General features: G+C 38.8%; 1 pseudogene; it reads left to right on the top strand.

Moving 5' to 3' along the window:
- The first annotated feature begins 3,916 nt into the window (after positions 1–3,916).
- LOC147998222 (SIN3-HDAC complex-associated factor pseudogene) lies at positions 3,917–4,277 on the top strand (annotated as a pseudogene).
- The last annotated feature ends 21,226 nt before the right edge of the window (positions 4,278–25,503 follow it).

The raw sequence follows: 25,503 nt of genomic DNA, 5'->3' as shown, positions 1-25,503 counted from the left end.
CAGGAAGATAGGGGCACTCAACACTGCTGTCCAGACACCACACTCAACTGAAGGGACGGGGTCAAACGGCTCCCTGGACCCAAATCCCATGGGAGGGAGAACTTGACCTTCAGAGGGGCAGACACACTTGGGAAGCCAGAGGAGACTACTCTCTGCCCACATTTCTGACTCTAGAGGAAACCGCCTAGCTCTATCAGGGCCCCTTGTGCACAGGGTCCCGAACGAAGGCGGGGAAGGACCTTCTGGTTGCTGCCCTCATGGAGAGTTGAAACCTGGCTCTGAGGAACAACTTCAGACCCTAGACCACAGGTAAGACAAACTTTTTTGCTCCAAGTGACCAGCCTGGTGGATTCAGGACACATGCCCACAGGAATACCTGAAGAACAGTAGACAAGAAAGACTACACACCTGAAAGCAGAACACTCTGTTCCCATAACTGGCTGAAAGAAAACAGAAAAACAGGTCTACAGCACTCCTGACACACAGGCCTACAGGACAGTCTAACCACTATCAGAAATTGCAGACAACCTGATGGCAAGAGGCAAGCATAGGAACCCAAGCAACAGAAAACAAGACTACATGGCATTATCAGAGCCAAATTCTCCCATCAAAGCAAACACTGAATATCCAAACACACCAGAAAAGCAAGATCTAGATTTAAAATCACATTTGATCATGATGATTGAGGACTTCAAGAAAGACATAAAGAACTTCCTTAGAGAAATGCAGGAAAACACAAATAAGCAAGCAGAAGCCTATAGAGAGGAAATGCAAAAATTGCTGAAAGAATTACAGGAAAACACAATCAAACAGGCAAAGGAATTAAAAATGGAAATATAAGTAAAGAAAGCACAAAGGGAGACAACCCTGGATATAGAAAAACAAAGGAAGACACAAGGAGCCATGGATAAAAGCATCACCAACAGAATGCAAGAGATAGAAGAGAGAATCTCAGGAGCAGAAGATTCCATAGAAATCATCGACACAACTGTCAAAGATAATATAAAATGGAAAAAGATACTGTCCCAAAACATACAGGAAATCCAGGACACAATGAGAAGATCAAACCTAAGGATAATAGGTATGAAGAGAGTGAAGACTCCCAACTCAAAGGACCAGTAAATATCTTCAACAAAATCATAGAAGGAAACTCCCCTAACCTAAAGAAAGAGATGTCCAGAAACATGCAAGAAGCCTACAGAACTCCAAATAGATTGGACCAGAAAAGAAACTCCTCCCATCACATAATAGTTAAAACACCAAATGCACAAAATAAAGAAAGAATATTAAAAGCAGTAAGGGAAAAAGGTCAAGTAACATATAAAGGCAGACCTATCAGAATCACACCAGACTTCTTGCCAGAGACTATGAAAGCCAGAAGATGCTGGACAGATGTCATACAGACCCTAAGAGAACACAAATGCCAGCCTAGGTTACTGTATCCTGCAAAACTCTCAATTAACATAGATGGAGAAACCAAGATATTCCATGACAAAACCAAATTTACACAATATCTCTCAACAAATCCTGAGCTAGAAAGGATAATAAATGGTAAAGCCCAACATAAGGAGGCAAGCTACACCCTAGAAAAAGCAAGAAACTAATCATCGTGGCAACAAAACAAAGAGAAGAAAAGCACACAAACATAATCTCACATCCAAACATGAATATAACAGGAAGCAACAATCACTATTCCTTAATATCTCTCAACATCAAAAGACTAAATTCCCCAATAAAAAGGCACAGATTAACAAACTGGGTACGCAATGAGGACCCAGCATTTTGCTGCCTACCGGAAACACACCTCAGAGACAAAGACAGACACTACCTCAGAGTAAAAAGCTGGAAAACAACTTTCTAAGAAAATGGTCTGAAGAAGCAAGCTGGAGTGGCCATTCCAATATCAAATAAAATGGATTTTCAACCAAAAGTAATCAAAAAAGATAAGGAAGGGCACATCATATTCATCAAAGGAAAAATACACAAAGACGAACTCTCAATCCTAAATATTTATGCTCCAAATACAAGGGCACCTACATACATAAAAGAAATCTTACTGAAGCTCAAAACACACATTGCACCTCACACAATAATAGTGGGAGATTTCAACACCCCACTCTCATCAATGGACAGATCATGGAAACAGAAATTAAACAGAGAAATAGACTAAGAGAAGTCATGAACCAAATGGACTGAACAGAGATTTATAGAACATTCTATCCTAAAACAAAAGGATATACCTTCTTCTCACCACCTCATGGTACTTTCTCCCAAATTGACCATATAATCTGTCATAAAACAGGCCTCAACACATACAGAAATATAGAAATAATCCCATGCATCCTATCAGACCATCATGGGCTAAAGATGGTCTTCAATAAAAACAAGGAAAGAATGCCCACATATACATGGAAGTTGAACAATGCTCTACTCAATGATAATTTGGTCAAAGAAGAAATAAAGAAATTAAAGACTTCTTAGAATTTAATGAAAATGAAGGTACAACATAACCAAACTTATGGGACACAATGAAAGCTGTGCCAAGAGGAAAACTCATAACTCTGAGTGCCTGCAGAAAGAAACAGGAGAGAGCATATATCAGCAGCTTGACAGCACACCTAAAAGGTCTAGAACAAAAAGAAGCAAATACTCCCAGGAGGAGTAGAAGGCAGGAAATATTCAAACCCAGAGCTGAAATCAACCAAGTAGAAACAAAAAAAGACTATACAAAGAATCAACAGAACCAAAAGCTGATTCTTTGAGAAAATCAACAAGATAGATAAACCCTTAGCCAGAGTAACCAGAGGGCATAGAAAGAGTATACAAATGAACAAAGTCAGAAATGAAAAGGGAGACATAACTACAGATTCAGAGGAAATTCAAAAAATCATCAGATCCTACTACAAAAGCCTATACTCAACAAAACTTGAAAATCTGGAGGAAATGGACACTTTCCCAGACAGATACCAGGTACCGAAGTTAAATCAGGAGCAAATAAACCATTTAAACAACCTCATAACTCCTAAAGAAATAGAAGCAGTCATTAAAGGTCTCCCAACCAAAAAGAGCCCAGGTCCAGACAGGTTTAGTGCAGAATTCTATCAAACCTTCATAGAAGACCTCATACCAATACTATTCAAACAATTCCACAAAATTGAAACAGATGGAGCACTACCGAATTCCTTCTATGAAGCCACAATTACTCTTATACCTAAACCACACAAAGACCCAACAAAGAAAGAGAACTTCAGACCAATTTCCCTTATGAATATCGACACAAAAATACTCAATAAAATTCTGGCAAACTGAATCCAAGAGCACATCAAAACAATCATCCACCATGATCAAGTAGGCTTCATCCCAGGCATGCAGGGATGGTCTAATATACGGAAAACCATCAATGTAATCCAGTATATAAACAAACTGAAAGAACAAAACCACATGATCATTTCATTAGATGGTGAGAAAGCATTTGACAAAATTCAACACCCCTTCATGATAAAAGTCCTGGAAAGAATAGGAATTCAAGGCCCATACCTAAACATAGTAAAAGCCATATACAGCAAACCAGTTGCTAACATTAAACTAAATGGAGAGAAACTTGAAGCAATCCCACTAAAATCAGGGACTAGACAAGGCTGCCCACTCTCTCCCTACTTATTCAATATAGTTCTTGAAGTTCTAGCCAGAGCAATCAGACAACAAAAGGAGATCAAAGGATACAGATCGGAAAAGAAGAAGTCAAAATATCACTATTTGCAGATGATATGATAGTCTATTTCAGTGATCCCAAAAGTTCCACCAGAGAACTACTAAAGCTGATAAACAACTTCAGCAAAGTGGCTGGGTATAAAATTAACTCAAATAAATCAGTAGCCTTCCTCTACACAAAGTGAAAACTCAATCTGGAATCAGGATGGAAAGCAACCAGATCAGTAAACTGCAGAAAGAATTCAAATTCCACAATTCTGATGTTCATAGCACCACCTCAAGTGCCTCTACAGCCCAGTCTCCATGCTACAATAACCGGTTGGATGAGGGCTCGGATTGGGAAATGTCTTCCAGCTCTAATAGAACTCTGGTATTTTCCTTCTTAGATCTTATCTACTAGGAAAAGATAGAAAATGTGTTGTGGGATCATCTATAAGGGTTGTTTAGGAGAAGTTATCTTGGACACTCATCTCTTTAAGCCTTGCTGCAGCAGTAAGAAAGCAGCTGCCAAGAAGCCTGAGGACCAGTCCCCAGTGCCTCTGCCCATATCCACTCAGGATTGGTGATTGAGGTTCATTTAGAAGGCAGTAAAGAGCAATTTAAACTTCAAAAAGACCAGAAGACACATCGACCCTCCTTTTTTTAACTTGGATACCTGCTATTCTGCCAAAAGACATTTTCTAGAATAGTTTTTAATGAGTTACTATCCTTATCCTTTACCCAATAAACTCTGAAGCCAGTTTCTAGCTTACTGCAAGAAAAAGAAGTCTACATAATATTTAAAATGCCTGGGTATTTCATAGGAAATCTGAATGCTGCTGTAAAGTGCTCTTAAAGTTGTTTTTAAAAATCTCCTCTAATGAATGGAATTAAGGGAATTTCAGGGGACAAAGATAGGATTTGTTGTGTGATAAATCATATGTAGCTTAGTCTTTCTGTGGAGAGGCAGTGGTTGGGGCATTTTTAAATGTCTGGCTACACTTGTTTTCCCTCATGATAATTTGTCATAGCTCAGTAGCATTACCTGCCCTAGAAGGTAGTTAAAATTTTTTAAATGCTAAGGCGCTGTCAAGATTCTGATGATTTAGACCTGTACTACTGACTATTAAGCAGGACAGACTGAGATTTCTGTAAATAGTTTGAAGGAGGAAGCAATTTCTGAGCACACAAGTAGCACCTTGTTATCTCTCTTTATCTTCATATTGATAAAAGATTTATGTGGATCTTGTAAAACAGAACCAGATCTCTTTCTGGGGATGGCCTGTCTCCTGGATGGGCAAGGTCCTATATGGCAAGGTCAAGTACCAGAGCATCAACCAAAAGTAGAGAACACATGTGGTTAATAACTACTTAATCAGAATGTGTAAGTCCTGGGGATGCACAGGCACAGTTGTTGCTGCTTGGGGCATATTTCCTAGAGTGCTTACAGTATGTAAATAATTGACATTGGTTTTAAACAACTGTCTGGGATTCACTGTGCCTTGATCTCAATGATTCGGTTGGCTTCTCAGTGGAACCCAATTGAAGTTGTCTAGTTGCCTCTTCTCAAAGTTCAGAAAAAACAGTAGTGCCATTTGAGATCTCGTAGAGGAGGTGTATGTGTCTACCTTAGTATTCTGTTGCTCATGATTGTTTTAGAAACTGGGTTTTTAAAGATTTTTAGAGTTTCACAACAGGGAAAAGGCACAGTTTGTGGCATCGTATAGGTTTTTTTCATTGTGTATATCTTTCTTTTAGAAAAAAGCTACCTAGTACAAGCTAGCACATGCACAGACTGCCCAACGAATGGGTTATTTCTCCACAACCTTGGTGTAGTAGAGTCCAGCCATTACCATTCTCCTGTATTACTCAGACATGGTAGAGTATACTTTGATGGATCTTCTCTACTTTTGTCTGTCTGTCGGTCTGTCTGTCTGTATTTATTTAATTATTCATTTATTTATTCATTTTTTTATTTATTACTAGACCTCCACCACAGCCTTCTCTGCCTGTAGGATGTACTGTATATAGTCATGCACTTTGCATTAATACATTAGAAATCTACAGATCTGTTTTGTACTTTTTATACTGTTGGATACTTATAATAAAAACTTTAGGATATTGAATACATTTTGTCTTATTAGAAAATAAAAAAGACTAGAAGTAATAGATGCTAGACTCTATCCATATAGGATTTTAAAACTTCTCATATGCCTCAGTTTATTCTAAATGGTCTAAGGACACAAATCACAATAAAAATATTACTATCATATATGGAGTTAAATTGAATCCTTCTAAAAGATGACACAGTCTCCAACCTTACTAAATTTAGGTAGTCAAGGATTCCCTCTCTTATTTTCTTGACATAAACAAATATGTATTATAACGTTCTACATAATAAATCTTATTAGTACTGAAAGCTGATTTTGAAAAGTGAATGTGAAATTAATACATTCCATTTTCTGAGGTTGTCTTCAATTTCTTTCTTCAGAGACTTGAAGTTCTTTTCATACAGATCTTTCACTTGTTTGGTTAGAGTTACCCCAAAATATTTTATATCATTTGTGACTACTGTGAAGGGTGTTATTTCCCTATTTTCTTTCTCATCCCATTTATAATTTTTATAAAGGAAGGGTACTGATTTGTCTGAGTTAATTTTATATCTAACTACTTTACTGATGTTGTTTATCAGCTGTAGAAGTTCTCTGGCAGAATTTTTGGGGTCACTTATGTATACTATCATATCATCTGCAAATAGTGATACATTGACTTCTTCTTTGCCAGTTTGTATCCCCTTGATCTCCTTTTCTTGTCTTAGTGCTCTAGCTAGAACTTCGAGTACTATACTGAATAGATACTGGGTGAGTAGGTAGCCTTATCCCTGATTTTAGCGGAATTGCTTCAAGGATCTCTCCATTAAATTGGTATTGGCTGTTGGTTTGCTGTGTATTGCTTTTATTATGTTTGAGACTGAGCCTTGAATTCATGATCTCTCCAATACTTTTAATATGAAGGGGTGCTGCATTTTGTCAAAGGCTTTTTCAGCATCTAATGAGATAGATTATCATGTGATTTTTTTCTTTGAGTTTGTTTATATAGTGGATTACATTGATGGATTTCATATATTGAACCTGTTTGGTTAGAATGGTGGCTCATATCTGGACAGATCACACCAGGCCAGCACAGATACACAAGAATTTTTATTGAGCATTTTTGTACTGATGGTCATAAGCAAAATTGGCTGAAGTTCTCTTTTTATGTTGGGTCCTTGTGTGGTTTAGGCAGCAGAATGATTGTGGCTTCATGGAATGAATTAGGTAGTGTTCCTTCTGTTTCTACTTTATGGAATAGTTTGAGGAGTGTTGTATTATCTCTTCTTTGAAGGACTGGTAGAATTCTGCAGTAAAGCCATCTGGCCCTGGGCTTTTTTTTTTTTTTTTTTTTTTTTTTTTTTTTTTTTTTTTTTGGTTGGGAGGATTTTAATGACGTCTATTTTTATAAGGGATATGGGCCTGTTTAGATAGTTTACCTGCTCTTTATTTAACTTTGGTATGTGGTATCTGTGTAGAAAATCCCCCATTTCATCTAAATTTTGCAATTTTGTTGAATATAGCTTTTGTAGTAGAATCGATGAATTTTGAGTTTCCTCATTTTGTATTGCTATGTCACCCTTTTCATTTCTTGTTTTGTTAATTTGGGTATTGTCTCTGGGCCATTTAATTAGTCTGGCTAAGGGTTTATCTTGTTGATTTTTTCAAAGTACCAGTTTTTGGTTTTGTTGATTCTTTGTGTCATTCCCTTTGTTTCTATTTGGTTTATTTCAGCCCCAGTTTGACCATTTCCTGCTGTCTACTTCTCTTGGGTGAGTTTTCTTCTTTTTGTTCTAGAGTTTTCAGGTCTGGAGCTAAAATGTTAGTGTAGGAGCTCTCCAATTTCTTTACAAGGGTATTTAGTGCTATGAATTTTCCTCTTTGCACTGTTTTCATTGTGTCCCATAAGTTTGGGTATGCTGTATTATAATTTTCATTGAATTCCAGGAAGTCTTTCATTTCTTTCTTTCTTCCCTAACCAACTTAACATTGAGTAGGGAGTTTTTCAGTTTCCATGAGTATGTGGGTTTCCTGTTTTTGTTGTTATTGAAATTTAACTAAGGTTAAACTTCCATGGTGATCTGATAGGATTCATGGTATTGTTTTAGTCTTCTTATATCTGCTGAGGCTTGTTTTGTAATTGATTATATGGTCAATTTCTCAGACGGTACAATGAGGTGCTGAGATGAGTTCTCCCATGCACATAGATTGGTTGGTAGGAGTGGCATAGCAAAAATGGCCATCCTACCAAAAGCAGTCTACAGATTCAACACAATTCCCATCAAAGTCCCAATACAATTCTTCAAAGACATGGAAAGAGCAATTCTCAATTTCATATGGAAAAACAAAAAAAAACAAGGATAGTGAAAACAATTCTTAACAATAAAAGAACTTCTGGTGAATCACCATTCCTGATCTCAAATCTACAGAACAACAGTGATAAAAACTGCATGGTATTGACACAGAAACAGTTCTATCAATGGAATAGAATTGAAGACCCAGAAATAAAACACACACTTATGGACACTTGGTCTTTGACATAGAAACCAAAAATATACAATGTAAAAAGAAAGCATCTTCAATAAGTGGTGTTGGTCTAACTGGCAGTCAGTATGTAGAAAAATTAATGCAGATCCATATTTGTCACCTTGCACAAAGCTCAAGTCCAAGTGGATCAAGGACCTCAATGCAAAACCAGATACACTGAATTTAATAGAAGAGAAAATAGGAAACAGTTTTGAACTCCTTGGCAGGGGCAGGAGGAATTTATTAAATATACCTCCAATCTGAGCCATTGGAGTTCTCCCATGCTCATAGATTGGTTGGTAGGAGTGGCATAGCTCTAAGATAAAAAACTGATAAATGGGACCTCACAAAACGGAAAAGCTTCTGTAAGGCAAAGAACATAGTCAATAAGACAAAACAACAACCAAGAAATTTGGAAAAACCTTCACTAACTCCATATCTGATAGAGGGCTAATATCTAAAATATATAAAAACTCAAGAAGCTATCCACCAAAAAACCAAACAACTCACTCAAAAAAATGGGTTTCACTTGTTTGGAACTAAACAGACAATTTACAACAAAGGAATCTCAAATGGCCAAAAAGCACTTTAAAATATTAAAAATTCTTAACCATCAGGGAAATAAAAACCAAAATGACCCAGAGATTCCCCCTTAGACCAATCAGAATGGCTGAGACCAAAAACTCAGGTGACAGCACATGTTGCCAAGGATGTGGAGGAAGAGGAATATTTCTCCATTGCTGATGGGATTGCAAACTGTTGGATTCACTTTGGAAATCAATCTAGAGGTTCCTCAGAATACTGAAAATTGTTCTACCTGAAGACCCAGCTATACCTATCATGGACTTATACCCAAAAGATGCTCCACCATGCCACAGCAGCCTGCTCTTTACTATGTTCAGTGAAGCCTTATTTGTGATATCCAGAAGCTGGAAACAACCCAGATGTCCTACAACAGAAAAATGACACAGAAAATGTAGTTCATTTACACAATGGATTACTATTCATCTATTAGGAATGAGGATAACATGACTTTGCAGGCAAATAGGTGGAACTAGAAAATATCATCCCGAGTGAGGTAACACAGATCCAAAAGGACATGCATGGTATGTACTCACTAATAAGTGGATATTAGCCAAAAATTACAGAATGCTTAGGATACAATTCACAGAACTTAAGAAGATTAACAAGAAAGGCTCAAATGAGGATGCTTCAATCCCACTTTGGAGGGAGAAGAAACAATCAAGGGAGCTAGATGGAGGGAGGTACCAGGGTGGGAGAGGGAGGGGTAAGAGAAAAGGGGGACATGATCAGGTACTAGGGGAGAGTACAGAAGCCTTGATGGCCAGCAGAATTAATGAAAATGTGTAACCTTGGGGGTTGGTGGGAGTTAGGGGAGCCCTCTAGAAAGTATCGGAGACCTGGGAGGTTAGAGACCCTCAGGACTCAAAGGGAGGGATCTTAGATGAAATGCCCAACATTGGAAAGAATAAACTTGCAGAGTTCACCTCCAGTATAAAGATGGCATCAAATAGAGTGATGGGGTTGCCATCGCACATTCAAATCTGACCTACATATAAAAGAACTTCAGGGACAAAAATAAAGAAGAGACTGCGGGGGGGGGGGGCAGGGGGAGGAATGGGATCAGGAACTATGGGAGGGAAGACCAGGAGGCAAGTAATGACTGGACCATAAAAAATAAATATAGGAGGGTGGGAAAAATAAAAGTAATAATAATAATAAAATTAATACATAAAAATTACTCAGAGTTGTCCATGTTGGTGCAGTCTGGTATTTTATGCACACTCTTTCCATGCTGGTTTCAGTCACTTAGATCCTCCAAATCCTTTCCTGCTTCATAACAATCTTGTCACACCACAGGTCTCATCAAAGCTGGTAACCCTCCATACCTTTCTAGAAGTCCTTGCTGAATCTACTTCCTCAAGTATCTGGTGACCACACTCCTATCAGTTCCTGTGAGCTGACATCATATGTTGTTTTCCTCATATAGATTACCAATATTATTACTCTATACCTTTACTGTCCTCCAGCCCCACTGGCAAAGACCAAATATCCCCAATAGTTCCTGTGAAGTAGTCCAGTGGACACTGATTCCCCTTTGACTACGTCAGATAATGTAGCTTGTGTTTCATAGAGAGATGTGCAGTTACATTGTTCAGTCTCTCTGCATCTGAAGCACCTGGACATATGTCCTATATCTCCTAGCTACACAAGCTAGGCTATTTGAGTCTTTCATTATTTACTTAAAAGTTCCCATAATTCCAGTTGTTCTGGTGCTAAATACCCTTTAATTACCACGATCTCACACCCGTCTGCATATTGGGTCATATTTTTTTCCATTTGTCACTTCTACGTTACTTTCTTCCTTATCAGTTCACTAGTTCTACCTGAGACTTCAAGTTTAGGGGTCCAGAAATGGCTCCTGTAACACTGGAATAAGTTGGACTTTCTTCTCCCTTCGTTTGGCCCTTTTAACAACAACCAAAAGTGCTAGGCCAACACCTCCATTTCTCAGTGTCTTTTATCTAAGTTACCCAATAAATCAGAGACCAAAGCTGAAGTCATATTCCCTCATCACTGTGATCTCCCTTCTTATATCCATCTTCCTCTGGATTAATCCTTCTGTCTTGGATAGACCAACTGCTGATTACCCATAGAAGTGGCCAGGGAACCTTTGAACCTGTTTGCTAGAATCTCTGCCTTTGATGTTCTACTATAAGCAGGGCTCATAATGTCTTCTGTAGACCTTTGGTAATTATTTTTTAAAGTTTTTAAAAGAAGCTTTCATTTTTTAAAAATATGTGCATTACAAGAAACAAAACACAAGTACAACATTACTCAGTCATAAGCAGCTTAACTGCTAGATCCTGTAAGGTAATTTAGATTATATAGTATGTACCATTCTTTCCCCCACATTGTGAATATTCACCAACTAAAACCCCACACTACACAAATATTACGACAACCAAGAATACACCATGCCATCTCAGTCTGTCAGGCAAAATTGTAATCCTGTCTTCCTCGGCCAAAAAACATTTCATAGAAGACAAAAATGGAAGCAGGAGGCCTCTAGATACTGCCAAAGTTACAATTAAATTCTGCATTCTCTCAGTGCTCAGCTCACAAGGACATATAAAGCAACAGACCATACTAAGCTCATCATCAGATCTATATACTAACTTATGTAAAAGAAGGGGTATTCCTGCTCAACAAATATATTCTCATGGAGCAGCTGGGAGATGTACCTATGGCAGGGGCTCTCAGGATGTCAGGCTCAACATAGAGCTACAGATCATGCACTACGAACCTCTCTCTGCACTTCCAGTTCGCCTAGCAACATGAATTTCCTCACACTGTCCAGACATGGATTAACAATTCTATGTTCAAGAGGAACTGTCTTTGTCAATTCTACGATATCTACTAGCTATACTTTTTAATCCTGTGCTCTCCTTTAGGATAGTTATAAAGTTCAAATGAGGGGGTTGGGGATTTAGCTCAGTGGTAGAGCGCTTGCCTAGGAAGCGCAAGGCCCTGGGTTCGGTCCCCAGCTCCGGAAAAAAAATAAATAAATAAAGTTCAAATGAGGAGGAATGAACTTCGTGCATAAAGAACACAAGTATTTTACCAAAACGCACATATGGAACCCTGGGTACAACTGTGAACTCTTCTGGATATATTGGTACTAGCAAAGTCTTGGCCTCACCCATCCTCTCCCCTGTACAACTCCTAAGACTTAATGATGCTAGTAAGAGGCACATGGCCATATGACAGCCCTCCCTAAAGACTAGCAGGTCATTTAATGATTTTTGTTTTTTGCTAATTTTAACATCCTTCAGGCACTGGGACTTAATTCTAATGCCTGGCAACATTCTCTGAAATACACACCTAAAGAATGGCAAAAACCTGAAGCAACCATAAGCTACAGTGCCCTTTTCTGAGCACTAATCTTTGCCCTAGCCTACCTCCACCACCTGATGAACATCATCTGCTCAAAGACCAAATTTAACCTCCATATCCATAGTGTGACCATTCCTAAGAAATAACAAAATAATCCTAAAAAGTGGTGGCAGCCCTCTATTTTTTAACACATTGTGCATTATTTTACATTTATACAGTAGTGTATTTATGTATACACACTTGTGCCACTGCACTTATGTGGAGGCTAAGAGACAAGTTATGAATTTCTTTTCCCCTATCATGTGGATGATAGAAATCAAACTCAGGTCACCAGCTTGGTGGCATGTACCTTTACATGCCAACCCACCCCACCAGTCCATTATGCACATTTTCATATAGTTTTGAGACCAAAATCATCATAACCCTGGCTGACCCAGAACACAGACTGCTGTCATGTTTTCTATGGTATTTTCTGCCCCCAAGATTCTCTCTTCTATCTCTTATATTCTGTTGGTGATGCTTGCATCTATGACTCCTGATCTCTTTCCTAGGTTTTGTATCTCCAGGGTTGTCTCCCTTTGTGATTTCTCTATTTATTGATTGTTTATATTTCAATCTTTAGATCCTGGATGGTTTTGTTCAGTTCCTTCACTTGTTTGGTTATTTTCCTATAATTCTCTAAGGGATTTTTGTGTTTCCTCTTTAAGTTCTTCTACCTGTTTACTTGTTTTGTCCTGTATTTCTTCAAGTGAGTTATTTATGTCCTTCTTAAAGTCTTCTAACATCATAATGAGATGTGATTTTAAATCAGAATCTGGCTTTTCTGGTATGTTAGGGTATCCAAGACTTGCTGTGGTAGGAGAACTGGGTTCTGAAGATGCCAAGTAGCTTTGATTTCTGTTGCTTATATTCTTTCACTTGCCTCTTGCCATCTAGTTATCTCTGGTGTTAGTTGGTCCTGTTGTCAATGACAGTGACTTGACCCTCTTGTAAGTCTGTGTGTCAGCAATACTGGGCAACCAGCTTTCTCCTGGCAGAATTTGGGTACCAAGAGCTATGGCACAGGATCAGGATCCACCTGGAGCCCTCAGAGCAGAAGTGGTAGTCTTACCTGTGCTCTCAGGCGTGTCAGTACTCTTGGGAGACCAGCTTTCTACTAGCAGGATCTGGGTACAAAGAGCTGTGGCACAGGGTCAGCTCTGGGCATATGGGAAACCCCACAGTAATGCTGAAACCACACACATGTAACAATGGTTAGATCTCCAAGCATCTTCTAGTGAGTACATTCTGGACTCCGCCCCTTTTTCCCTTTTAGCCCTCCTCCTCCTGTTTACTGTGACACAGGCACCTGTCATTTGGATGATGCCCTTTCAAAGACAACCTTGTTATGAATAAACAGAGTATATAGAATGTGTGAGTTAACCAACTCTATTTTGTCACACGTTGGCAACCTCTTTAATACCTAGAGACTAGGATATCACAAGACTCCCTTGTCCAGTATGTACAATATACACTGTATAGCAAAGTTACATGAGATGCACACAACATATAGGGTGATGGGTAAGCTAGAAATGTCTAGCACACTAATAAAATATTTTTTCAAGTTTCTTCCTTGAAACTTCCTTTTCAAGGTCCTTTAAGCACCTCCTTAATCGACTGAACAAGTACAGCCAGTACACTGTTCTCAGAGATGGGTTAACAATTTTATTACTACACACACGATTTCTCCAGTTTTTAAAAACTATTTACATAAAATACTATTCTACCACTTGTACATTTAAATGTATTGAGCACTTACAAATATCTAGAAAGACTAGACATTTCATATAAGAACTTCTCTGCTACTCACATAGAACTGGTAAACAAAATTTTATGCAAAGCAATGGTCATTATCTGATTTATCTTCTATATATATCTAAATATAACCATTTGAGCTTCAACCCACTTTCTTCCACTTCTCTCTGCCTTTAATCCAGTAGAAAAATATAGGCATATATAACACTTAGAATCAACTGAACAAATTCCTATCCCCAAGTAATTTACAGAACAATCTTTTCTATGAATTTTAACAGTGTACAATATGTGCTAATTTTACTATTTTGTCATACATTGACAACTCGTTAATATCTAGAATCTAGATGTTGAAAATTTTAGACATATTTCTCCATTTTATACAGTATACATGAAATAATGTGAAAGTATATAGAAATGGCATCTGGAAAGATCCCATATACATGCACTACATGACCTTTGTCAGCCTCCCAGCACTTCCTCCAAACCACTGAACAAGTACAAATAGTACTGCTCACAGAGGGGCTCATCACTCCACTCTCAAAAGACAGCAGTTCATGAATTTTAGCAAAAATTTACCAAGTTACATTTCACTACCTCTATATTTAATAAATGTTGGGCACTTCTAAATGTCTAGATAGGCCAGATATTTCAAGTAAGGAGAGTTGCCCATTATGTACACAGCAATCTAGGAAATGGCAGTTATATGAAAATAGTAATTAAAATTTCTTGAACACAAAAGGTTAAAAAAAGGTTTTGTTCTACTAATTCCACTTTGTCATACACTGGCAAACTCTTTAACATCTAGAGTGACCATATGTTGTAAATTTGGTCCCCTTTGTCCTTTACATACACACCATGCATACAGCAAAGTCAAACAAAATGGGACAATGGTTCCTTTCTACCCACGGACCACAATGGCTTAGAGATCTGAATTTCATTCTGGGAACCGTCACACAAACACAATGTGGTCAACTCAGGAGAGGTTTGGATATTCCTCCCCAAACAATATTTCAAATGAATCCTAACAAAAATGTAATTATGTAATGTTTTACTACTTCTTATAAAAAATTCCGGCATTTCAGAGCATCTAGAAAAACATTTCCCTAAAATCTTGGCATTTTCAAACACACACACACACACACACACACACACACACACACACACACACACACACACAAACATGGGGGGTAAGAAATGAAGAATAAAATGAACACACAGTACAATAGAATTTTGTAAAAAGAGAGAGATGTATTCTTCACATGACCTATCTGGCTACTAACCTCCTAATAGGTCCTCTAAACAAATAGATCCTCCTAATAGGTCTTACTAAACAAAGGAAGAGTTCCTGGGTCTTTCTAGGACCTAAACAATTTCATTTGTATGGAAAAGCAACATCACTTTATCTGACTATCACATTTACCATATAAATGGACCCATTGTAGAAGACGTGTCTACAATTTTCATTTTATGACAACACATGTGATCTCCTAACCCTACCCTGCATCATCATTCTCTACAGCTAGATGTATAGATTTAGCCAAAATTGTCTTTAAATTTTGGGGGGAGGGGTGGAGGTTGAGAGCAGCTTTTTCATATTATACACACAGGCCTTCTATGGCTGCAGCAAGCAAGTCTTTGCCAGCATTTCCCGCTGGCTGCAGGCAGTTTTCCTGTCTCTGCTTCTCTTGGGTGGAAGGAAGACCCACGCAGCCCAACAGTAGTTCATTCTTCTTGCCACTATGCGGGTCTCTGCTTACCTTCATCCAGGCGCATCAAGACCTCTGTTCATCCAGGTTTGAGGGCTCTTCTGAGGGCTCATCCATGGGGTGGTCCTCGCTCAGAACTGCAGTGTGTCTGGGCTGCTGGGAGGTCTCCGCTCCCAGCGTGGGATCAAGCCCCATTCCTCCTTTTCCTCCTTCCTCCCCGCTCACCTGGCACAGGCAGAATGCTGTAGTGGGCCCTGGAGCAAGGGCTTAACTCTGCAGGAACTCAACCTTTGGTAGTTTTCAATGTACCACCATATTCTTAGGGTGGACCCCACCCATTAAGCAGGAATGCCAATTCATGCCACCCAGAGGCATCCTGGGATTTTCCTGACTGAAACACAGCTCCTGTCCCAAGGGCATCACATTAGTCACATATCTCACCACTCTCTGGACTGGCCACTATACTTACCAATACACACTATAGGGACAAATCACCACTTCACAATTTCTTCTCCAAATGCCCCTTTCCAAAGCATCATCACTTTATCTGCTTATCTCATTTGCCATATCAGGTACACCATTTTTTCCCCAAACTCATTCTCAGTTTTGTTGTATCCTGCTGACTGCCAAGTGTTGGAAATGACAAATGGAGGCACAGTCTTAGCTAAGTTCACTCTGGGGAACCAATGAGTTTATTAGGCTCCTTATACAGAGACTAGAGAAGAAGTTACTTACAGAGGCATGGATATTCCTTCCCCCCAGCATCCATACCTGGGAAGCCTTACCCAAAAGGGGTGAAGGTTGCCCCCAGCCATAGGTGGAGACCTGACTCTAGTGTTAGTGTTCCCCAGCCTACATATACTCTAGCACTTCCCGCATGTCATGTAAAGAACTGCCAATTGGTAAGGAGCAGTTGAATAGTGGGTTTGTGTGTGTGTGTGTGTGTGTGTGTGTGTGTGTGTGTGTGTGTGTGTGTGTGTGTAGGGAGGAATTTAAACTGTCAACAAGACGAGATGGCATGATCTTCTGCAAGGGAGCACAGATGATGACAGTTTCTTGTCTTGAAATACAGTTTACAACAATAATGAATTCCAAAGGTGTCTAAGTTCAAGCATTCTGAGGGAAACAATAGAGCCTGGATGACTTTGGCATCTATGGTCTATCTTGGTTTAAAGTGGCCTGTAGAGCCTGCCCAGGCTGAAAATGTTCTCCCTAGATGCTCTCATCAATTAAGTTATGAGAAGTTAGTATGCTAAATCCATAAAAGACTGATCTCGCCATAATCTGATGTGATTATGTCTCAGTAATCACATCATTTAAATCAATAACAGTAGTCAATTTTGTTGCACAGATAATTAATACATACAACATTAGGTTGATGTAAAAGAAACTGTAGTTTTGAACTATGAGTTTTTGAACTTTCTTTTTGTTGTTTGAGAATTAAACATGCATAAAATGTGTTTTGACAAAATCCACCTGCATTTCTTTCCTTCCAATTCCTTCCCTATCTCTTCAACACTATTCCTTTCTAATTGCATGAGTTCTCTTTTTAAACACCCATTGAACTCACATAGAATGTGAAGGTAGAGCGTGCATAGCCTCTCAGGTATTACATCCCTGAAAAATGTGTAACCCTTGCCCTCTAACAGCAATCATTAATTGTTGATAGCTCCTCAGCTTTTTGTATCATTAATTTAAATCATTATATCTAGGGTTAAATACATATTTATCAATCAAAACAGGATCTATTACAATCAGTCCTTTTTTGAATTCCAGGAAGAATAAAATTACTTATTCCTATGGAACACAAATATGTGCTTTGGAATTTTATAAAGTCTTGGAAAGTATTTTGTGTATCCTGCAAAGGGTTAAGCAGGTACTTGAATAAATGATAATCAGTTGGTAGAAAATTGGGTCAAATAATGGAGAATGTAAAACTTCATTGAACAGTTTATCAAAGTTTTTAAAAATTACATTTATTTGTGCATGGGAGTGGAATGGAAACACAAGTGCTACATTGAAAGTGGGGATGATGTCAGAGAGCAACTTCTGGGAGAAGGTTCTTTGCTTCTACCCTGTGGTTCCTGGACTTAGACTTGGTGGCAAGAACCTTTACTCCCTAAGCAATCTCACCAGTACAAACCGTCCCCTCCCATTATACAACCAGAAAACAAAGTGTTATTGGCAACTCAATGTTCATCTTTGCAGTGTTCATTTTGGGGTTATTCTTTGGGTTTGTCTATTACAATTTTCTCAGTTTAAAAATTTATTGTAAAATTGAGCTTACTATTATTAATGTGTTGATAGGTGGATGTGACAGGACATGACACGCTCAGGGAACTATCTGGAGTCAGTTCTCCTCTTCTGTATTTACATGTATTCCAGGGGTGGAACTCAGTTCATCTGGCTTGCACAGCAAATGTTTTTAACAGTGAGATAGCTTGCCAATTTAGTCAAATTTTGAAAGTTTTCTGTGACTTGTGGTTGGGTGTTTAATTGTGCCCTTGTGTTTGCCAAGGCATCTGTTAGGCCTAACAGTTTTCAGTGTAGTTCACCAGTTTTCTGGGCATCCTTCTCAAATGTAATCATTCATACAAATTCAGAAAACTGTAGTGGGTCAAACTAGCAGCACACCAACAAACAATGACCATGACCTCTTTTTTGGTTCAGGTTGGAGCTTTGGAGTTTCTTCCTGTTTAACTTCTTCAGGTTGCCAAATTGATAATAAGGCATAAGAGCATTTTGTCTAAGAAAATTTTCTGAGGATAAAAATTCAAAATGAAGATCACTTTTAGATCAACATAAGTTAACATCCTGTCATATTTGCCCTAAGTCTTAGCAGCTCCATGTAGAATGTTTCTAACACCTATTCTGTTCCACTTTATTTTCCCCTCCTAAATGCAATGCAAAGACATAAAGTAAAAGTCTATTGAATCTACCAACAAAAAAGTAAAACCTTCAGTACATAAAAGGGGGCATCATTTCCCTTCACTTCTTGAGTGTGAGAGGATCACATGAACTACCAGAAGATGTCACTGTAGTACAGGACTTCAAGCATTTGAGGCAGTCAAATGGCTGGGCTTTTGTTGAATATGAACTTTCTTTTTTTATACAATTGTATTTTTCTTAGATATTTTGTGTATTTACATTTCAAATGTTATCCCCTTTCCCCACTCTCCCATACCCCTCTCCCTCCCCCTGCTTCTATGAGCATGCTCCCATTTCCACCCACCCACTCCAACCTCAATCCCTTGACCTTACCCTACGTTGGGGGAAACAAACCTTCACAGGACCAAGGGATTAAATAACCTAGATAATGTTACGCTGTTTGTCGCCAAGACCCCCAAGTTATAGTCCCACAATCACTGGCTTTGTTCTATAATACTGTTCTATAACAGTTCCCTCTGAGGTTAAAACATTCCATCCTTCAGGCAACTTCATTAAACAGTAAGGCAAACATCTCAAAATAGTTTCAGGAATCACTAAACCTAGCCAGATTCATTAGCTCCCCTCGCTCCCAAAATAAACAATAAAGCTGTTGAGAGTCCCTCTTAAACTAACCAAGCCGCAAAGAAGACAGACCATAACAACAGTCTGGAAAAAGCAGAAACCAGCCGAGCTACATAGAAGAGGTTTGCAACAATTTAGTCACTTGGAAAGGACATTGTCCACTGTGAGTATTCTCCAGGTACTGAAATTTGTAAACTGTCATATGTGTTGGGGTGGGCCTTAATGATGTAGCTGTCTTTGAGTCATTTCTGCCCCCCAAAATAACTACTCACCCATAGTCCTGTGAATAACCCCAGTAAACCTCATTGGTTCACCACATTAGACATTGGTGGTATTCATACTTTTGTCTAGTATGGGTTCCCTCTCTGTGGTGAGCAGAGGTGTATTGTGTCTCTCCAGGAAAAGTTTTATCACACAACAAATACACACACTTCAAAAGCCCCACAAGGAATTTGTTCAAAGAATATTGAATGAATGAGTGCATCTCAGGGAAAACCTCACTGTGTGATTTGTTCTCACTCAATTTGACTAGCCAAACATACCTGCCACTTGAAGCTGGAGAGAGTGTGCTCACTGTTCTTGACATGATAGCTCTTTATCAACCTGATACAATTATGCTGTGTCATGACCTAAAGGATTGTTTTGTCATATTATTGACTAGGCATACCCATGTATACGTTCCACATTGCTCCCTACCACAATTTTACTTCAGTTATATGAGCCGTGTAAATACTAAACCAACAAAGTTAGGGCAAACAGTATCTCATTTACCAAGAAGGAGATAGAGTACTTTGGTCTCTTCCTTTTAGTCTTTCATCATGCTCTGTTTAACCAAGCATTCAAATGATTGATTAATTGACATCTGAAGGTGGCCCCAATTTAAGAGTCTTCAGACATTCTAGGATTATCAACTAGTGAACATATTGACCTCTCATCTAGTAGCTAACTAAATGTGGACTGCAAACTTAATCTGACTTTCCTGGAGTGCTCTTTCACCATGCTGGAGACTACCTGCCCCAATATAAGTGGAGGTATAAGGAGGACACAGTTACAGATCTGTTAAGATAGTAAATAACTCAAAACTAATACAACTGAGGCTGGAAATGAAGTTCACTTGGTAGGATATTTTTACAAACCCTGAATTTAATGGCCAGCACCTCACAAAAGAGGTGTGGGTATGTGCAACTGTAATCCTAGCACTAAGAAAGTGGAGGCAGAACGACTAGAAGCTTAGGTCATTTGTGGCTACCTAACAAGTTCTAGGCTGGCCTGTGCTGCATCTTTCTTTAAAGGGGGAATGAAACAAGAAACAACCTGACCATGACTCACAAATAGAGCAAACTAGGTTTTTGCAAAGTTGCGTGTAACTGTTTCCAAGGTTATCATGAGTTCCTTTTTCTGGGCTAAGTAGTGCGTATGTGTGATCTATATAGATATGGATTCCCCTACAAAGCACCTTTATGAACTAAGAGACCGTGAAAAGAATTCAGAGTGCACAAAAAAACAGTAGTTTTGGGAAATTACACATTTGAAAAACATTTTATAGAGACTAAGCCTTGTGTTTATATTTTCCCTGAAATATCAGAAAAAAAATCAATCATGCAATCACCTAAAATGATATACACCATACATATTTCCTTGTTATCTTTAATCAGTTTTTGAAATATGATTCCCTATTTGTTGTCCTGTCTTCCCAAAGACAGTTTAATTCTTTGGAAATATAGTACATGAACTTTTATTTGGGTATCTTCTATGTATCTTGATTACATCACAGGAATACGATGAGATCATATTTACATTTTTTTTTTTACTTGAGTATTTCTTATATACATTTCGGGTGTTATTCCCTTTCCCGGTTTCCGGGCAAACATCCCCCTCCCCCCTCCCCTTCCTTATGGGTGTTCCCCTCCCAACCCTCCCCCCATTGCCGCCCTCCCCCCATAGACTAGTTCACTGGGGGTTCAGTCTTAGCAGGACCCAGGGCTTCCCCTTCCACTGGTGCTCTTACTAGGATATTCATTGCTACCTATGGGGTCAGAGTCCAGGGTCAGTCCATGTATAGTCTTTAGGTAGTGGCTTAGTCCCTGGAAGCTCTGGTTGCTTGGCATTGTTGTACTTTTGGGGTCTCGAGCCCCTTCAAGCTCTTCCAGTTCTTTCTCTGATTCCTTCAATAGGGGACCTATTCTCAGTTCAGTGGTTTGCTGCTGGCATTCGCCTCTATATTTGCTGTATTCTGGCTGTGTCTCTCAGGAGCGATCTGGCTCCTGTCGGTCTGCACTTCTTTGCTTCATCCATCTTGTCTAATTGGGTGGCTGTATATGTATGGGCCACATGTGGGGCAGGCTCTGAATGGGTGTTCCTTCAGTCTCTGTTTTAATCTTTGCCTCTCCCTTCCCTGCCAAGGGTATTCTTTTTCCTCATTTAAAGAAGGAGTGAAGCATTCACATTTTGATCATCCGTCTTGAGTTTCGTTTGTTCTAGGGATCTAGGGTAATTCAAGCATTTGGGCTAATAGCCACTTATCAATGAGTGCATACCATGTATGTGTTTCTGTGATTGGGTTAGCTCACTCAGGATGATATTTTCCAGTTCCAACCATTTGCCTACGAATTTCATAAACTCGTTGTTTTTGATAGCTGAGTAATATTCCATTGTGTAGATGTACCACATTTTCTGTATCCATTCCTCTGTTGAAGGGCATCTGGGTTCTTTCCATTTTCTGGCTATTATAAATAAGGCTGCGATGAACATAGTGGAGCACGTGTCTCTTTTATATGTTGAGGCATCTTTTGGGTATATGCCCAAGAGAGGTATAGCTGGATCCTCAGGCAGTTCAATGTCCAATTTTCTGAGGAACCTCCAGACTGATTTCCAGAATGGTTTTACCAGTCTGCAATCCCACCAACAATGGAGGAGTGTTCCTCTTTCTCCACATCCTCGCCAGCATCTGCTGTCACCTGAGTTTTTGATCTTAGCCAATCGCACTGGTGTGAGGTGAAATCTCAGGGTTGTTTTGATTTGCATTTCCCTTATGACTAAAGATGTTGAACATTTCTTTAGGTGTTTCTCAGCCATTCGGCATTCCTCAGCTGTGAATTCTTTGTTTAGCTCTGAACCCCATTTTTTAATAGGGTTATTTGTTTCCCTGCGGTCTAACTTCTTGAGTTCTTTGTATATTTTGGATATAAGGCCTCTATCTGTTGTAGGATTGGTAAAGATCTTTTCCCAATCTGTTGGTTGCCGTTTTGTCCTAACCACAGTGTCCTTTGCCTTACAGAAGCTTTGCAGTTTTATGAGATCCCATTTGTCGATTCTTGATCTTAGAGCATAAGCCATTGGTGTTTTGTTCAGGAAATTTTTTCCAGTGCCCATGTGTTCCAGATGCTTCCCTAGTTTTTCTTCTATTAGTTTGAGTGTGTCTGGTTTGATGTGGAGGTCCTTGATCCACTTGGACTTAAGCTTTGTACAGGGTGATAAGGATGGATCGATCTGCATTCTTCTACATGTTGCCCTCCAGTTGAACCAGCACCATTTGCTGAAAATGCTATCTTTTTTCCATTGGATGGTTTTGGCTCCTTTGTCAAAAATCAAGTGACCATAGGTGTGTGGGTTCATTTCTGGGTCTTCAATTCTATTCCATTGGTCTATCTGTCTGTCTCTGTACCAATACCATGCAGTTTTTATCACTATTGCTCTGTAATACTGCTTGAGTTCAGGGATAGTGATTCCCCCTGAAGTCCTTTTATTGTTGAGGATAGCTTTAGCTATCCTGGGTTTTTTGTTATTCCAGATGAATTTGCAAATTGTTCTGTCTAACTCTTTGAAGAATTGGATTGGTATTTTGATGGGGATTGCATTGAATCTGTAGATTGCTTTTGGTAAAATGGCCATTTTTACCATATTAATCCTGCCAATCCATGAGCATGGGAGATCTTTCCATCTTCTGAGGTCTTCTTCAATTTCTTTCCTCAGTGTCTTGAAGTTCTTATTGTACAGATCTTTTACTTGCTTGGTTAAAGTCACACCGAGGTACTTTATATTATTTGGGTCTATTATGAAGGGTGTCGTTTCCCTAATTTCTTTCTCGGCTTGTTTCTCTTTTGTATAGAGGAAGGCAACTGATTTATTTGAGTTAATTTTATACCCAGCCACTTTGCTGAAGTTGTTTATCAGCTTTAGTAGTTCTCTGGTGGAACTTTTGGGATCACTTAAATATACTATCATGTCATCTGCAAATAGTGATATTTTGACCTCTTCTTTTCCGATCTGTATCCCTTTGATCTCCTTTTGTTGTCTGATTGCTCTGGCTAGAACTTCAAGAACTATATTGAATAAGTAGGGAGAGAGTGGGCAGCTTGTCTAGTCCCTGATTTTAGTGGGATTGCTTCAAGTTTCTCTCCATTTAGTTTAATGTTAGCAACTGGTTTGCTGTATATGGCTTTTACTATGTTTAGGTATGGGCCTTGAATTCCTATTCTTTCCAGGACTTTTATCATGAAGGGGCGTTGAATTTTGTCAAATGCTTTCTCAGCATCTAATGAAATGATCATGTGGTTCTGTTCTTTCAGTTTGTTTATATAATGGATCACGTTGATGGTTTTCCGTATATTAAACCATCCCTGCATGCCTGGGATGAAGCCTACTTGATCATGGTGGATGATTGTTTTGATGTGCTCTTGAATTCGGTTTGCCAGAATTTTATTGAGTATTTTTGCGTCGATATTCATAAGGGAAATTGGTCTGAAGTTCTCTTTCTTTGTTGTGTCTTTGTGTGGTTTAGGTATAAGAGTAATTGTGGCTTCATAGAAGGAATTCGGTAGGGCTCCATCTGTTTCAATTTTGTGGAATAGTTTGGATAATATTGGTATGAGGTCTTCTATGAAGGTTTGATAGAATTCTGCACTAAACCCGTCTGGACCTGGGCTCTTTTTGGTTGGGAGACCTTTAATGACTGCTTCTATTTCCTTAGGAGTTATGGGGTTGTTTAACTGGTTTATCTGTTCCTGATTTAACTTCGATACCTGGTATCTGTCTAGGAAATTGTCCATTTCCTGAAGATTTTCAAATTTTGTTGAATATAGGTTTTTATAGTAAGATCTGATGATTTTTTGAATTTCCTCCGAATCTGTAGTTATGTCTCCCTTTTCATTTCTGATTTTGTTAATTTGGACACACTCTCTGTGTCCTCTCGTTAGTCTGGCTAAGGGTTTATCTATCTTGTTGATTTTCTCAAAGAACCAACTTTTGGTTCTGTTGATTCTTTCTATGGTCCTTTTTGTTTCTACTTGGTTGATTTCAGCTCTGAGTTTGATTATTTCCTGCCTTCTACTCCTCCTGGGTGTATTTGCTTCTTTTTGTTCTAGAGCTTTTAGGTGTGCTGTCAAGCTGCTGACATATGCTCTTTCCTGTTTCTTTCTGCAGGCACTCAGCGCTATGAGTTTTCCTCTTAGCACAGCTTTCATTGTGTCCCATAAGTTTGAGTATGTTTTATCTTCATTTTCATTAAATTCTAAAAAGTTTTTAATTTCTTTCTTTATTTCTTCCTTGACCAGGTTATCATTGAGTAGAGCATTGTTCAATTTCCACATATATGTGGGCATTCTTCCCTTATTGTTATTGAAGACCAGTTTTAGGCCGTGGTGGTCCGATAGCACGCATGGGATTATTTCTATCTTTCTGTACCTGTTGAGGCCCGTTTTTTGACCAATTATATGGTCAATTTTGGAGAAAGTACCATGAGGAGCTGAGAAGAAGGTATATCCTTTTGCTTTAGGATAGAATGTTCTATAAATATCCGTTAAGTCCATTTGGCTCATGACTTCTCTTAGTCTGTCTACATCACTGTTTAATTTCTGTTTCCATGATCTGTCCATTGATGAGAGTGGGGTGTTGAAATCTCCCACTATTATTGTGTGAGGTGCAATGTGTGTTTTGAGCTTTAGTAAGGTTTCTTTTACATATGTAGGTGCCCTTGTATTTGGGGCATAGATATTTAGGATTGAGAGTTCATCTTGGTTGATTTTTCCTTTGATGAATATGAAGTGTCCTTCCTTATCTTTTTTGATGACTTTTAGTTGGAAATTGATTTTATTTGATATTAGAATGGCTACTCCAGCTTGCTTCTTCTGACCATTTGCTTGGAAAGTTGTTTTCCAGCCTTTCACTCTGAGATAGTGTCTGTCTTTGTCTCTGAGGTGTGTTTCCTGTAGGCAGCAGAATGCAGGGTCCTCGTTGCGTATCCAGTTTGTTAATCTATGTCTTTTTATTGG

This window comes from Rattus norvegicus, chromosome X, assembly GCF_021556685.1.
Source record: "Rattus norvegicus strain SHRSP/BbbUtx chromosome X, alternate assembly SHRSP_T2T, whole genome shotgun sequence".
In the NCBI taxonomy this organism is placed as follows: Eukaryota; Metazoa; Chordata; class Mammalia; order Rodentia; family Muridae; genus Rattus; species Rattus norvegicus.
This window is presented reverse-complemented; position numbering and strand designations above follow the sequence as displayed.